The sequence below is a fragment of the Beta vulgaris genome, chromosome 2 (genome assembly GCF_026745355.1).
Source record: "Beta vulgaris subsp. vulgaris cultivar EL10 chromosome 2, EL10.2, whole genome shotgun sequence".
Taxonomy (NCBI): domain Eukaryota; kingdom Viridiplantae; phylum Streptophyta; class Magnoliopsida; order Caryophyllales; family Amaranthaceae; genus Beta; species Beta vulgaris.
The window spans coordinates 3,990,979-4,006,725 of record NC_079203.1 but is presented as its reverse complement, the minus strand read 5'-3'; the positions used below and the strand labels follow the sequence as shown (position 1 = coordinate 4,006,725).

General features: G+C 38.4%; 1 pseudogene; it reads right to left on the bottom strand.

The window, feature by feature from the left end:
* Nucleotides 1-153: 153 nt before the first annotated feature.
* LOC125494628 (U-box domain-containing protein 14-like) lies at nucleotides 154-9,472 on the bottom strand (annotated as a pseudogene).
* Nucleotides 9,473-15,747: the final 6,275 nt, after the last annotated feature.

Sequence of the window (15,747 nt, the reverse complement as noted above, 5' to 3'; positions counted from 1 at the left end):
ATCTATTTACAAATATGCTATTTACCATGGACAGTAAGTACATGGAATCCGTGATCAACGTGTAATGGAGGAAAAAAATTAACAACTATTTTTGGAGTGATGCTTGCTGTTCTAATCAGCAGCATCTTCAACTCGTTCCAGGAATCTAAAAGCTTAAGCCTTTCTCTTAGCCCTGTCTGTTCCATTCTCTGAAAGTTCTTTGAGTACTTGCTCAGCATTCAGTCCTTTGCCAGTTTCAAATGTTTTACATCGCCCATGCAAATGCCAAAGTACCGCAGCGATTCTCTCTGTTACGAGGAGATCCAGTTCGTATGAACTCAACCAAAAGAGAGATAGGCAGCCTGCCCAATTGAAATTTTACCCTCAGGATGGCTTGCAATATTGCCAAGATTGCTAGTGCCTCATCAACCATGCCACATCAACTTCCTTCAGAAATCTCATTAGAGGGCCCACAATTCCTTCCTCACAGCTCTCACCTTGTTTCCTTGGTAAATTGAAAGGTTGAAAATTGCAGTAGCGGCATCTTTCTTTCCTCTTGGGGTACCCTGAATAAGTAAATTAATAAGAGCTGGGATTGCCCCTGATGCTCCTATTGCCACTTTGTTCTCATCCACCACAGATAAGCTGAACAGTGTTGCAGCAGCATTTTCTCTCGCCTCCATGCTACCATTCTTCAGGACTTCTACTATATCTTGTATTGCCCCAGCATTTACTATAATGCTTTTGTTCATGTCATTAATGGAAAGATTAAGCAGTGCTGTGACAGCGTGCTCCTGAGTCCGAGAATCAGGAGAAGATAGCAGTTCTACTAGCAGTGGTATGGCTCCTGCCTCAGCAATACATACCCTGTTGTCTGCATTTCTTTTTCCAAGCAACCGAAACTCCCCAGCAGCAGCCCGTTTCTCTTCTATGTTTCCATTGGCTAGCTTCTTTAGCAAGGCACCAATAGCCGCTTTGTCACAGTTGGAAGTGGAGTTGCTAGTTCCTGTTTCTACAAGCTCCTTGTGTCCTTGGCAATTCCACTCCATTACTTTCACACCATAAAGTAATCAACTCTTCAAAACATAATTTGGTGTCAACGCTGTATGCAACAGAGTCTGTTGTTCTTAGGACATGTCTTGTGACCTGCATCAACCATTTCTGGATGCATGATCTCTCATACGTCTGCATCAAAAGAATAACAGCATGAAAACAGAGCAGACATATTCAACACCAGGATTGAAAAGGTCTCGACATGCTGCTGCTTAATTAGCAGAAACTTGGAGGCCTTCAGTCAAGAAATTAATTGTCTACAATAATCAAAATATGCTAATGGAGCATTGACGAGTCTTTCACATGACTAAAATGGAAATGGATGTAAAGTAGAAATATATGTTGAAACAAAGGAGGTCTGACCTGGCCAGATACTATAATACAGGATCTTTCATTAGCTCAAGTGAGATAGGGCAACGAAGTCATCTGGTATAACAGGAGATCGGTGCTTTATCATGCTTTTGTCAACAGCAGACATGTCAACTTCTGGGTTAACAGTCAGCAGATAGTCATTAAGCTTCTTAAATAGGGAGGACATCATCTCAAATGAATCACCAAGATCACTACTGCTTGTTATGACCATCTCATGGAAGGCACGTGATTCTTTCCTCAGATCATCCATAGTCAAAAGGTGAAGGTTCTGTATAATCTCATGAGAACTGCAGCATCAGGATCTGCTTCGTCCGCACTTTTGTTATGTCCATCTCTAATTGTAGATCAGTGGATTCTGTTCTAGCTTTTGCTCGTTGAAAATGAGCATGGACAAGTCCAATCTAATGACATATAAACCACAGCATGCCACTTATTAGCATCTTATCTTCGCATGTATGATACTTTGTATTGAGAGTGCCTTAAAACCTTTTACATCACAGTTGCATCCAGATTAGCAGAATTACCTGTTCTTGAACTTCCTCGGATATATCAAGTTATTATAAGAAACTTTACTCAGTGCTTCTTCAATTTGCTCGCTATATGAAGAAACTCTGATGAGATTTTGTCTCTTTGCACAGCCTGTCACATGAAACAAGTTGTTTACTCGATTAACATTAAAATCGGTTGTCGTATGCACTTGAGGACGAATCAAATGTACAAAATGAGCTTGCAAATTTGAACAAGGCATCGGTTGTCGTATGCACAAAATGAAAGACGAGATCTTCTACCTTGAAGGAGACTTTTAACTGGGTATGCACAATTTTTGAGGCATTCCTACATTAAGAAGTTTAAGTTCCGCAACGATATCCTACATTCCTACTGTCTATTCCTGTCTGCTTCAAAATCTTTTAGTAATTAAATTTAGTCTTCGATACACAAGTTTACTAATATTCTCCACTACGTATCCTTCTTAATCCACGCATGAGGAGACAGAAAGGCTGAGTGTGTCAACAAGATCTGACCTAACTCTCCAAAACTATTACCAACTAAGGCTACTTGTCTAGGTCACACTCTTTACAACCCAACACACTAAAGTGGGGAGATAATCCATAATCGACACTTGACCTTACTATTGGATAGTTTATGCCCTAGTGAACCACAATTAGATATGAGAGAAGGGACAAAATATTTAGGAGAATGCAATCAACCTACATGGAAAAGATGTACTTAGGCAGTAATGTATCTAAATGGTTGGATCTAAAAGTTGATAGGTTTGAATCCCTAAATTTCTAATTAGATTGGCTTAGTTTTTATAGCTAGATTAATCTTGATAAACTCTGGATTCAGATATATAATATATCCCCCCCCCCCCCAATGTCCGAATTTCGGACAGTCTTGGCAACTGAATTTCTTGTGAGGATTACGTATATTGGAAGATATAAGCATACAGTTTAGTTAAGTGCATTGACAACTAGATTTCAACAGAAGCAAATATGATCAAGATATGCATAATACATATGCAAATATGATGAGTTTTGACTGTCAGAATAACATTGGTGTAATACTTAATACCAGTACACCTGAAATGAAAATGGAAGTCAATGCACCAATTCAATGGAGCCAAATGAAGAGTAATGAGTTGGCAAATGCTAAAGAAAAGAATATTGAGCTGAGAAGGAGTGCTGAGGTAAAGCTCTTGAAACAGAATTGACAGACATTATTTTTGGGAATGAATGTAGATTCCTTGCAATCAGCTAGTTGGCCGTGTAGCTTAATTTCTCCTGTAGTTAATTCTGTTATTTTCCTTTCCTTGAAGGTTATTTTAAGGCCAGTAGGTGTAAGAATGATGCATGATTTTGCAATATAAAAGTTCTCCCCTCTCTCTAAACTTTAGTCACTACTAATTCCTTAGAATTAGTAGGAGTTATCCAGATTATTGTCCTCAAAATTACCCTTCTTACCTGGTTGATTATTAATAATCTAGCTGAGTGTCCACCTCTTTGGGGGGTCAGATTCAGGAAAGCAATCTGAGCTTACAGATTGCACCATTAGTATCAGAGCAGCACGGTTCTTGGAATAAAAATGGTGCAAACCAGAAATGCTGACATTGAAATTACAAATACTGAGCTGCAGAGATTGGAGGTAAATCTCAGAAATCTCTTAGAACAGCAACGCAAGCAAGTAACTGAAACTTCTAATAGTATTAGTTCTAACATTGCAAAAAATGTTCAAGCTATTGCGAATTTTAAATGATCTTATAGATAGGATTATCACTGCAAGTTAATCAGTTAGTGACTGAGGATCGTAAATCACTAGAGCACTCAAACCACCATTATTTTGCTAGATTAACTAATGTGATGGTAATGATCTAAATCCTGGTTATACAAATGTAATCAGTTTTTTGAGCTAGATAAGGTGAGTGATGGAGTTAGAGTAAAGGCAAGGCTTTGCCGTGACACCAAACTTACATGAAGAGACTACAAAACATCCTCCTATTCGGACTAGGTATACTGAGGATATAAACGTGAGGTTTGGGAAATTGTATGATGATCCCATGGCAGAACTTAAGGCTCTAGAACAAACAGATACTGTTCAAGAGTACCATGACACCTTTAATGCCCTTGTAAGTAGGTTAGATTTGACTGAGGAACACCAGTTAAGCTGCTACTTGGGGGGTTAGAGAAGGATATACAGCTTGCTGTGAGAATGTTTGCACCAGAATCTGTTCAGCAGGCACTTTGCCTAGCTAAATTAAATGAAGCATTCCAGAAGTCTAAGACAGAAACGTGTTACCAATTCCACGCCATAAAAATACAGCCACCACCAGAACATATACTAAGCCTACCCCCTTCAAACCCTACCAAAACACACACAACCCTAACCCAAACAAAAGAACCTTAACCCCTGCTGAATTCAATGAGAAAAGAGCCAAAAATATGTGTTTTTGGTAAGATGATAAATATGAACCAGGGCACAAATGCAAGGGCAAGAAACCCCAAGTCATCTAGAAGTAGAAGGTAGTGGTAAAGAAGAAATAGATGAGGTAGAAGAGGAACCTTGACTCAATGTGCGCAAATTTCATTACAAGACTTGGATGGTGTGTCCACCTTTCAGACTATGAGGGTTAATGGTTATCATGGTGAGAAAGCCCTATAGACAGTGGGAGTACCCAAATTTCATCGACATTTCTATAGCTCTCAAGCTAGATTGCAAGGTCGAAGGAATAACACCTTATGGGTCAAGGTTGCAGATGGTGGCCAGCTGCAATTTAACACCATGATCATGGAGTTTAGGTGGAAGATGCAGGGAATAGAGTCTGCCACTGATGTGTTTTTTACACTTGAGTGGAAGTGATTTGGTATTTGGGTTCCAATGGTTTTCTCTCCTTGGGCCCAATTTATAGGACTTCATGAACTTGACTATGGAGTTTACTCACCTCAGAATAAGGGTGAAGCTAAGGGGGCTACTAGCAAGAGATTGAAGAGCATGAAGTGCAGTAAATTGAGGAAAGTGATGCAACTCAGGAGAGTTGTCAATGATGAAGATTGAGATAGTACCACTAGAGGTGGGAGGTTCACCTCAGCTACAGGTCTTGAAGCACATACTCTAACTGACCTTTCCTTGTCATTGCATAAACTATTACAGGAACTTGATAAGGTTTTTGAGGTACCTAAGGGGTTACCACCACCGAGAGGAGGATTCTCACAAGAAACCCTTGAAAGAGGGAAATGAGGCCATCAATGTAAGGCCATATAGACACACTACAATACAGAAGGATATGATTGAGGAAATTACCAAGAGTTATTAGACCAGGGGATATAAGGCATAGCAACAACTCTTTTGGAGCTCATATTGTGTTAGTGAAAAAGAAGAATGGAGGATGAAGGATGTGTGTTGATTATAGAAGCTTGAATAAAGCAACTACCAAGGATAAGTTTCCCATACCTGTGATAGAAAAGCTTCTAGATGAACTCCAAGGCACGAAATATTTCTCCAAAATTGACCTTAAATCTGGCTACCATTAAATAAGAGTATACCCATCTGACATCCACAAAAACTGCAGTTAAAACCATTTTTGCCATTTGAGTACTTAGTGATGCCATTTGGCCTCGCCAATGCACCTTCCAATCCCTCATGAACCACATTTTTAAGCCTTACATGAGAAAGTTTGTTCTTGTTTTTTTTTTAATGAGATGATCTACAACCTTTCATGGGAGGAACATCTGACTCATTTATAGGCAGTACTAGAGTCAATGATGACAGCTCATTCTCTTAGTGCTAACTTAAAGAAATGCTCTTTTGGGGCTACCTCCATTCGCTACCTGGAACATATCATTACCTAAGAGAGAGTGCAAACTGAGCGAAAAAAAAACAAGTTGTACTGGATTGGCCTGCCTTAAGAATCTCAAGCGACTAAGGGGATTTCTTGGCATCACTGGTTATAACAGAGATTGATTAAGGACTATGGGATTCAATAAGGACTATGGGAAAATATGCAAACCCCCTCACTAGCCTACTGAAGAAAGATGCTTTTTATATGGTATGAAGCAACTGCAGAAGCTTTTACCCTACTCAAGCAAATCATGACCACTCCACCAGTCCTAGCACTCCCTTATTTCCACAAACCCTTTCTCATTAAGACTGATGCCTCATGCATGGGGGAGGTTATGGGCATGAGGGTGGTTATGATGAAAGATTAGCAAAGCACATTCAAATTCTCATCTCATCTGTCAGCATATGAGAGTGTTGTTGCCAATTATTTTTTGGAGTCCAAAAATGGCAGCATTACCTAATGATGCAACCATTCATCAGTAGGACTGACCAACAAAGTGTCAAATATTTAGTGGATCATAAGTTGGCTACCCCGACCAGCAGCAGTAGTTGTCTAAACCGGGCTTTGATTACTCAGTGGAAAAAGGTGGGTGTTGAAAACAAGACAGAAGCTCTTTCAGAGCTTATGGATATCGGTAACTCACGATCGTTGTGTCTGCTATTCATTCATCATTGCTCGAAGAATTGCAAAGTTCTGGGAGGAAGATCAAACCTACATCAACTTGTTAAGGAACTCAAGCTCAATCCTGCACTACATCGTACTACACTAGCAAGATAATATTTGAAGAGGAAGAGCGAGATTGTAGTGGGTCCAAACTTCCTGCTCAACAAATGATTCTTACTTGGATGCATGACTCCCCCATGGAGGTCACTCTTGAAGCCACCTCTAGAAGGTTAAAACACTCTTCTTTTGGTCAGGCATGAAGCACTCCATTGCTGATATATGAGGCAATTTATCACTTGCCAAAAATGCAAAGCTGACAACAATGCCTATCCAGGGTTACTCCAGCCCTTGCCTCCCTACTGCCGTATGGGATGAAATTACCATGGATTTCATTGAAGGCTTACCCAAATACATGACAAGGAGGTGATTATGGTAGTCATTGACAGATTGAGCAAGTATGCTCATTTTTGTGCTCTATCCACCCTTTCAATCCTTTGAAAGTGGAAAGTGGCCAGTGTTTCCTAGGCAACATCTCTAAACTGTACGGGTTTCCTCATAGCATTGTATCTGATAAAGACAAGTGTTTATAATAGACATTTTGGTCTGAATTTATAAAATTGCACGGAGTACAACATAAGCTCTCTACTACTGCTTACCACATGGGCAAAATGAGGTGTTGAATAGGTGTTTAGTATCAAACTTAAGATGTATGTGCCATGACTCTCCTCACAACTGGGCTTGATGGCTAGCTCTAGCAGAATATTGGTATAACACCAATTACCACACTGCCATCAAGATTACTCAAGCATATTCGCGTAAGAGGGAAACAATTTTCTTTTGAGAAAATTTGAAAATTATTGAATAACAGCTTTAAATGGAACAAAAAAATTGAAGAAGAATGACTGGTGTACCAACACTGAAACACCATTGATGCAATGAAAGAAAAAGTGAAAAGGAAGAAAGATGGAGAAGAGAGAAAGAAAGTGAAAAGAGAAAGAAAGAATCAATTTTATTTAAAAAAAAGACTCAACCCATTAAGTACCATGTGCCTTGCACATGTGGTCGCTGTCAGGTAACCAGGTCCAAAACTATCAATATGAGTAGTAGTTGGGAGTTTGGGACTGCTCTGGGAGAATCAGTTGTTGGGACCGATTATAGAAGACTGGCCATAGTTTGGCCTGTTTACATCAATTTTTCCTAATCAATAATGGAAGATGAAACTTGTTTGTGCTATATTGCTAGTGGTTCCTCGTTCATCCATCCATGACCAATGCCAATGGCTAATAGATTCATGGTGAAATCTTCTCTATCAAATGGAGTGTGATGCAAGAGCAAGAGGACAAATCGATTTATAGAACACTTTAGGAAAACTATTGTAGATGAATTCTGCAAGGCAGCGGGACATAAAATTATTTCACGGTAGGAAGCAGACAAGATTGAAATCATGGTACCACCAGACAAGATGTGAAATAACATTGCACCCATGAAATTGATCACTACATATATAGGTTGTATCAGGGAAAAAAAACGCGGTCGCGGTCGGTCGCGGGAACGGTCACGTTGTCGCGGGAACGGCTTGTAACGTGCAAATAGAATGTTTCGCGACCGACGCAGCGTGATTTTTTTTAAAAAATTCACATAAATATGTTTCAACTTTATTTGTATTTTTTAGTTTATGAAGCATTATTACAACATAATATAATCAAATCTAATAGAATATCACGTTTCATCAACTATATAATTAAATCATACAAAGAATTTGGCCAATGTTTGAAAAAAACAGATGTAACGGAGATAAAAGCGTTCTAACGCGGCGAGTTCGTGTTACGGAACGGACAACGCGGCGAGAAGTATGTGAATTTTATTATGGCGTTCCGTAACAGGATTTCGCAGAACGGCAAATCCAAAATCCGTTAGAGAACGGAGTTTTAATTCACTGGGTTGTATGGACAAGACAATTATGTTTCCTAAGTTTCAGAGACATCACTCCACTTTTTCGTAATGGAAAAACCTCCCCCTTTTCTTAAATATGAATATAACTTATACTTGCTACCATTTGCTAGTAAAGGAATACTTCCTATATGCTAGGATATAACTATTCATCCACTAACGATGGCGTAACAGTAGTAGGTCTCCCTCAAACGATCCTAGTCAAACTAAATAAATCTTACATACTAAATTCCTTACATCCTAGATGGTTTATTCTTCATAAACCTGGCAAATTCGCTCAACCATTGCATTTCACTCGATTGGACGGCATAACTCTTGCAAATGTTGTAATTGGCTCATTTTCAAATGAAAATCTAACCTTTCCCGAACTGATTCTGCCCAAAAGAAAAGCGTCTTCGAAAATCGGATTAATATGGAAGACCCAAAAACTCGGGATCTAGGACGTCTATTCGACGAAGTACACACAAGAAACAAAGCGATCTGTATAACTTGGACTACCTCCAAAGTGTAAACATGATCATTGCTCAATTGCAATGAAACCCACCTCCAATTTGAATCACTCAATAGAAAAGTAACTAGAACCATGATCAAAACATTAAAAAAAAATTCAACAAAATAACATATGAAAAAAGAGATACCTGGTAAAGTTTGCTGGATTCCTGAACCCATTTGAGCAGGTCTTTGGCAGAAATCAAAGCGATTTTAAGTGATTCAAAGGCGTGGAGCTGGTCAACAGGGAGAAATTTCATTTCATCATCTTCTTTATCAACCAATTCCTCAAAAAGAGGGCTCAACAACTTGACTCTACGCACCAAATTCGAGTAAATTCGTTTAGAGGAGTTTTTGCATTCAGACATTGAAGAAATTTCTTTGATTATCTGGATGAGCTGGGTTACTATTGTACCACACTTGGATGAATTTTCATTTGGACCCATTTCTGGGTCGAAAAGGAAATGAGAGAATTTTTGGAGATCTGAAGAGAGGGAAATTGGAGTTGAATTTTGCAGAGAAGAAAACAGCTGAATGATCGTACTTCATAAGCATTCGTGATTCGTCGGTCAACAAAGAGCTGCAACCAGTGACCGGCTTTCTCCATGCCTTTTTTTCTTTTAAGCTGTTTCAATGGGCATTGGTGAGGACCAACTACCAAGTGAACTAACAAAAACTGATCCTACTCAAATGACCTGATCATAACATACAGACCCGACTAGGGCTGGCAATGAGTTGAGACAGCTCGTGAGCTACGAACTCGACTCGATCAAAGCTCGGTCAAAGCTCGACTCGAGTGAGCTCGACTCGAACTCAAACTCGACTCGACAGGTTAACGAGTCGAGTCGAGCAACTCAATACTCGACTCGAGAAACCCGTGAGATACTCGATAAATTTTATACATATATACTTTTAATTTTTTTAAGAAATTTTAACTTTATTTTTTCTATAAAAATACTTGTACTTTTCTTTTTTAAAAAAATGAAAAAAAAAGTATATAAAATGACCAAAGAGCAAAGTAAAGAATTTCTTCTATAAAAATAGAACTATATCAAATGACCAAAAAGCTTGAAACGAGTTCGAGTTCGAGCTTGAAACGAGTTCGAGTTCGAGCTTGAAACGAGTTCGAGTTCGATTTAGGTTTCGAGTTCGAGTTCGAGCTTGAAATTTTGAAACTCGCGAGTTTTCGAGTCGAGTCGAGTTTGAGTATGAGTTTTCGAGTTCGAGTCGAGTTTAGTCAAACTCGAGCTCGACTCGCATCATTGCCAGCCCTAGACCCGACCACAATCGCGAACATAACTATTTGACCTGATTCTAAATTATCTAACCTGAAACAAGCTGAGCTACATTATTAACTATACTTTCCATTATAGACTAATTGAAACTTTATCTTTTTGTTATTTTTATACTCTACTTTATCTCTTTCATAAAGATCTCAAGACTTGTTGGACACGTATGTTAAGGTTATAAGTTATAGTGTAGTTATATAATGTTATTTCATTCAAAAATAGATGTAGAAGTTTCTGGGTAGTTTTTATTGGAAGAGAAATAAAGTTAAGTAATTTTTTTAATAAAGATAATATTGCAAAAACCCTAAACCTCTGCTGGCGTAGGCTAAGGTGATTGTCTATCGTTCACCGACTTAGTCTATGAGCCGAAAAAGAAGGTTGTCAGGTGACATGTCACTTTTATATATGGTTTTTAGATGCATTTTGATTGTATTTAGAACTCCTTTTAGAGCATTTAGGTGCATAATGGCATGAATTACGTAAGTTGTGCTCTACTACTCCATTTGCGCTTTCAATGATTTTCAGGTTATTTTGATGCAAATTGATTATGATTATCTAAGATCAAGCACATTAATCATTGAAGATGAATATATGTTGCACAAGGATAAATGCATCCGTTTGGGACAATTTCGAGTTAGAATGAAGCAAAGATTTAGTGAAAGAAGTGCCAAAACATACACATATTCATTATTTTGATCATAACTTTTGATATAAAAATTTATAATCAAGAAATTCTAGTTGGGTTGGAAATAGACTTCAAGGGCTTTCCAATGATAGGTCACATGCCCCAATCGGACTTCTGGTTTGAGAGATACATCCTTCGCAGTTGACGAGAAATCGTAGTTTTTCCGCCGGTCGACCGGCGAAATGAAATATTACAGAATCCAAGGCATGTTAGCCCGGTCAACCGAGCGAGAAAGGAGCCGAAATCGCTTGCTTGCCCGTTGATCGGTTGGAATAATTCTTTGTCGTAGTTTGAGAATCACCGTCGCTCGACGGGTGAATGCCTCCCAGTCGACCGGGCGGTTTTCGGGACGGTTAAATTTGCCTTTTTTAGCCGGTTTTGTAAAAAGTACAAATAGATTTTTCGTATTTTCGATTAGACTATCTTAATTTCTGCGTTTTCAGGTCTAAACACTTAGTTTCTCTATATGCTTTGTATTAACTCTTGATTTTGAAGATTATAGAGATCGTTGATTCATTTTCATTGTTCTTCAATCATTCGGTATTCCTCTTTACTTTGTTTATTTTGATGAATTCTTCTATTTCCATTATTTTTATTGAGTTTATTATTATCATGAGTGAGTAGTCTTTTCTAGGACTTAGAGAGGGAAGCCATGTTTGTACCTTTTTTATTGTGGTTTGAAGCTCTTCGATATTTGGATAGGATTAGAATAATGCATATTGATTGTCATGCTTGTTTAATTCATGTAATTGCGCAATAACATGAGTTATGTTTAGCTAGTAGGAGTTAGAATCAAAAGAATATTCTTTAGAGGCTTGTTACAATAGGTAGGTTTGATTAGGTTGAGCGACAGTATGGCATATGTTATATCTAAGAGTTGTTAATGCCGTCGTAGATTAACGAAATACTCTAGTTATTCGAACTCAATCAAGTATTGTTGAACTATATTGTAGTGAATAAATTGGTAGAAGCATCGTGGACTACTCGATTCTCCTAGGTTTTTAATTATTTGATAAACTTCCATCTTTTGTGTTCAGATTATTCTAGTGTAGTTATTAATTATTAATCTTATAGAATCCTTCCTATGGATTGACCCGTATTTGTCAGTTTGTATACAGACACATTGGGTATATATTTTAAAACCCATCAAATTTTTGGCGCCGTTGCGGGGAGATGGCTAGTTTCTTAGCTTTTTGATTGATTATTTGAACTATTTTTGTTGTCTCATTGGAAATTCAAGTTCAATTGAGGCAATCTCACCGCACATTTTTCTTTGTTTCTTTTATGCCCAGGTCTAAAAGAAGGTACTCCATTCCAACTGATCCTGATCTTGAGAAACACATCGGCAAATCAAGAAGAAAAAAGAAGAAGAAGCAGTCGCTAATCAGGGAAAATCCAGAGAACAACAGAACAATCATGCCTCCTAAGTCATTGAAGTTTATGGAGTATTCTCCTGGCAACGTTACAGACCTACTATACCTGACATACAGGCAGCCAACTGAAATCAAGCTTTCTCTTAATAGATCCAACAGAATTTGACGGGCAGCCATCTAAGGACCTGCAAATCATTTACAAGGTTTAACAACTTTGTCGTACCGTTAAGCATTAAGGGGTCACTCTTGATCAGTTGAAGGTCATGAATTTGAGTTTTCTTTGAATGATAAAGCTAAAAAATGGTTGATGATGATGTTACATCAACTAAATGGAGTGCTATTTTTGAAGCATTCCTGAAAGAGTATTGTCTTCCTACCAAGACTGCAGAATAAGACATAAACTTGCTATCTTTCAACAAAACCCGATGAAACTAAAAGAAGCATGGAATAGGTTCAAGGACCTGCAGAGAGAATGCCACAACAATCTTGACAAGTGGTTCATCACCAAGCATTTTACAATGGTCTACAACCCATATGAAGATATAATTGATTCATTGCAGGGGGTGTTTCCTAGATAAGGAGGTGGATGAAGGGTATAATTTCCTAGCCACTTAGCACGAATGTCATAGTTCCTCCAGGACTATAAAGAAAAAGTTGGATGCTGATGCATATGCCTTATGTCTTCACAAGTTACCCAGTTGAGCATGAATATGGATTCACTTAAATCATCACAGTCAATACTCCTCCTATGAGTATAATGCGATGACTTCCATGATCTTATTACTCTTCTTGTGAGGGTGTTGTGTTCAAGGCATTTGGTCATGATTGTTGCTACATAACATGATCGAATCAGAATGGAGCATGCAAATGCTTTTTAACAGAGCTCCACAAACCTCTAACACATTCAACCTAGGTTGGAGGGATCACCAATTTTTCTACAAAAACATATCGAATTCTCACCTCACCACAATCTTCCTACAAGCACTCATCAAAACCACACATGTTGCTGAAAACTATATTATCAAGGGCTCCTCAGAACCCTCTGGTTTAATAAGCCTTCGCACCAAGGCTATCAACACATCTTCTCAGATGCCAGCTCTCAAGAGCTACATTCTGATCTGATGAAGATGATGGTTCTTATGCAAAAGAGTCATGAAGAGATAAAGGAGTTGAAGAACACTAACACTTGGAGACTCAACTTGCTCAGGTGGTCGAAAATAATGCAAGAGAAACAGGTCATCTGTCGGGAAACCATCCAAAGATGTCAATGTCGTTACACTTCGTAGCGGCATATTATGATGCTCTCCCATGCTCATTGATGATGCTTCTCCTAGAAGGAGAAGGAGGTGATAAAGTAAAAAGCGGAGAAGAGTTGATCACTAGTAGAGAAGAACGGTTTGCATCTAACCTGGCACATTTGCGTCGGACTTACGTCCACGACACAGTTCGACGCAAATTTGTGAGACATCATATGCGTTGGATAGGGTCTGACACAGTTGAGGAGCTATTTGCATGGACGGGTTGAGGTGCTACGCAATGAACTACTATTGGTCGCGAATGGGACGCCAAGTCTAACCAGAGCTGGCCCGCGTTTGAGTCGCACGTTGTACCATGTCGACGCAAATCACGCATTTTTTAATTAAAAAGAGGAATTTGCATCGGATTTTAACCAACATCCGAGCAAATGGCAGATTATAATAAAATAAAAACCAAGCCAACCCACTGCAACAAGCACAAAAAGTTTGCGTACGGAACTATTGAAATGATTCTTTATTCTCTACAATAGTCTGTAATCAGAAAACATGAATGAAAATCTAAAATGATAAACTTAAAAAATGGTACAAATAAAATGGAATTAAACAAACTTAAACAACGAAAATCCGCAATTCTCTATATCCTAAATTAGTAAATTCTTCTCTTCCTCCACCAGATTTGCAAATCAATAAATTTCATGTTAAAGTTAAAAAACTGAAAAAATACAAGAAATTTCATTTTTGATAGGTTCATTATAACTATGACAAAACGAAGAAATTCATAATAAAATGTGAATTAAAAAATTTGTAAATCGTGAATTCAGAGAAGATGAACCCAAAAACTTCTGAATTCGTGTCTTTCTCCTCTTTGTCTTCGTGCTCTTCAGATCCGAAAACCATATCGTAGCACTCGCCCGCAAGATTCGGAAACACCGCAAACACATGAAGATGCAAAGATTCTTTAAGATTCGAAATTCAGAGGAGAGAGAAAATACCCAGAAAAAATGGCGAAAAAGAGGAAATATATTGCGACGAACCTCGATGAGGTGGATCGAACCATCAAATAGTCTCTTTTCAAGCCGGTGAACGTGATAGACTTGTATATATATCTCACTTTTTGCTTTTGATTTCTTTTTTGTTGTTTTAATTTGCCAGAATTTGTGTTTTTTGAGGGTTTTGTAGTGTTTTCTGATTTAGATTTTTATTAATTTTTGAAGAAATTTTATGGTTATGATGTTTTGAGTGATGAGGGTTTCATTTGATGATGAATTTTTCCTTGTTTGATTGTTGTTTGAGTGAGTGAGAGAGAATGAGGTGAGAGAGAATGTGGTGAGAGAGAGAGCGGTGAAAAAGTGTGTGGCGATTCGAAATGAAGTTAGGGTTTGGGGAAATGAAGTTAGGGACGACTGGGAGAGTTTAAAAGTCACGTGTAATCTGCGTCGCGTGTCATGGGTCATGCGACGCACATGACTTAATAGGCCTCTAAGTCATTAGCTTTTAGACAAAAACGATTTGGCGTCGCATCCCCAAGCATGCAACGCAAATCATGAGATACAACCATCTATGTCGCACTATAGCTGTGTTTGACGCAAATCAAATTCGTTATTTGCGTCGCGTTCTCAACTCCGTGCGACGCAAATGACCTTACCACCACATGCTTTTATTTTGTGCGTCGCACGTTCTTTAATGTGCAACGCAAATAGGTTATTTACGTTAGTGCTTCTAGCGTGCGACGCACATAGACTGACGCAACTTTGCATTTTTCTACTAGTGGATGTCGAAGGTCAAACTAGCCAAGGAAGATCAGACAGAAAGCGGAAGGAAAAGGTTTTTGAAACGCCTATTTCACCAAGGATACCTTTTCCGCATAGGATACTGAAGTCGAAGGTCGATCAGCAATTTGGTAAGTTCTTGACTATGGTAAGAACTTTGAGGTAACAATTCCTTTTACTGAACTTATTTCTCAAGTGCCTGTTTATGCTAAGTTTTTGAAAGACATGATTACTAAAAAGAAAGACTTTGCTGGGGTAGGGTGAGTCGCTCTAACGGAAGAGTGTAGTGTTGTTTACAAACTAAAACCACACCTAAGTTGAAGGATCCTGGTAGTTTTGTCATGTAGGTGCATTATTTATAGATAAGGCATTGTGTGATTTAGGTGCATCTGTATCTGTCATGCCTTTGTCCGTTTGTAAGAAACTGAATATGGGAGCACTTAAGTGCACTCTAATTACTTTGCAAATGGGTCGTTCTATAAAATCCTGTATGTCTATTTCTTTAACTTTGAGTGTTGGTGATGATATTGTCACTT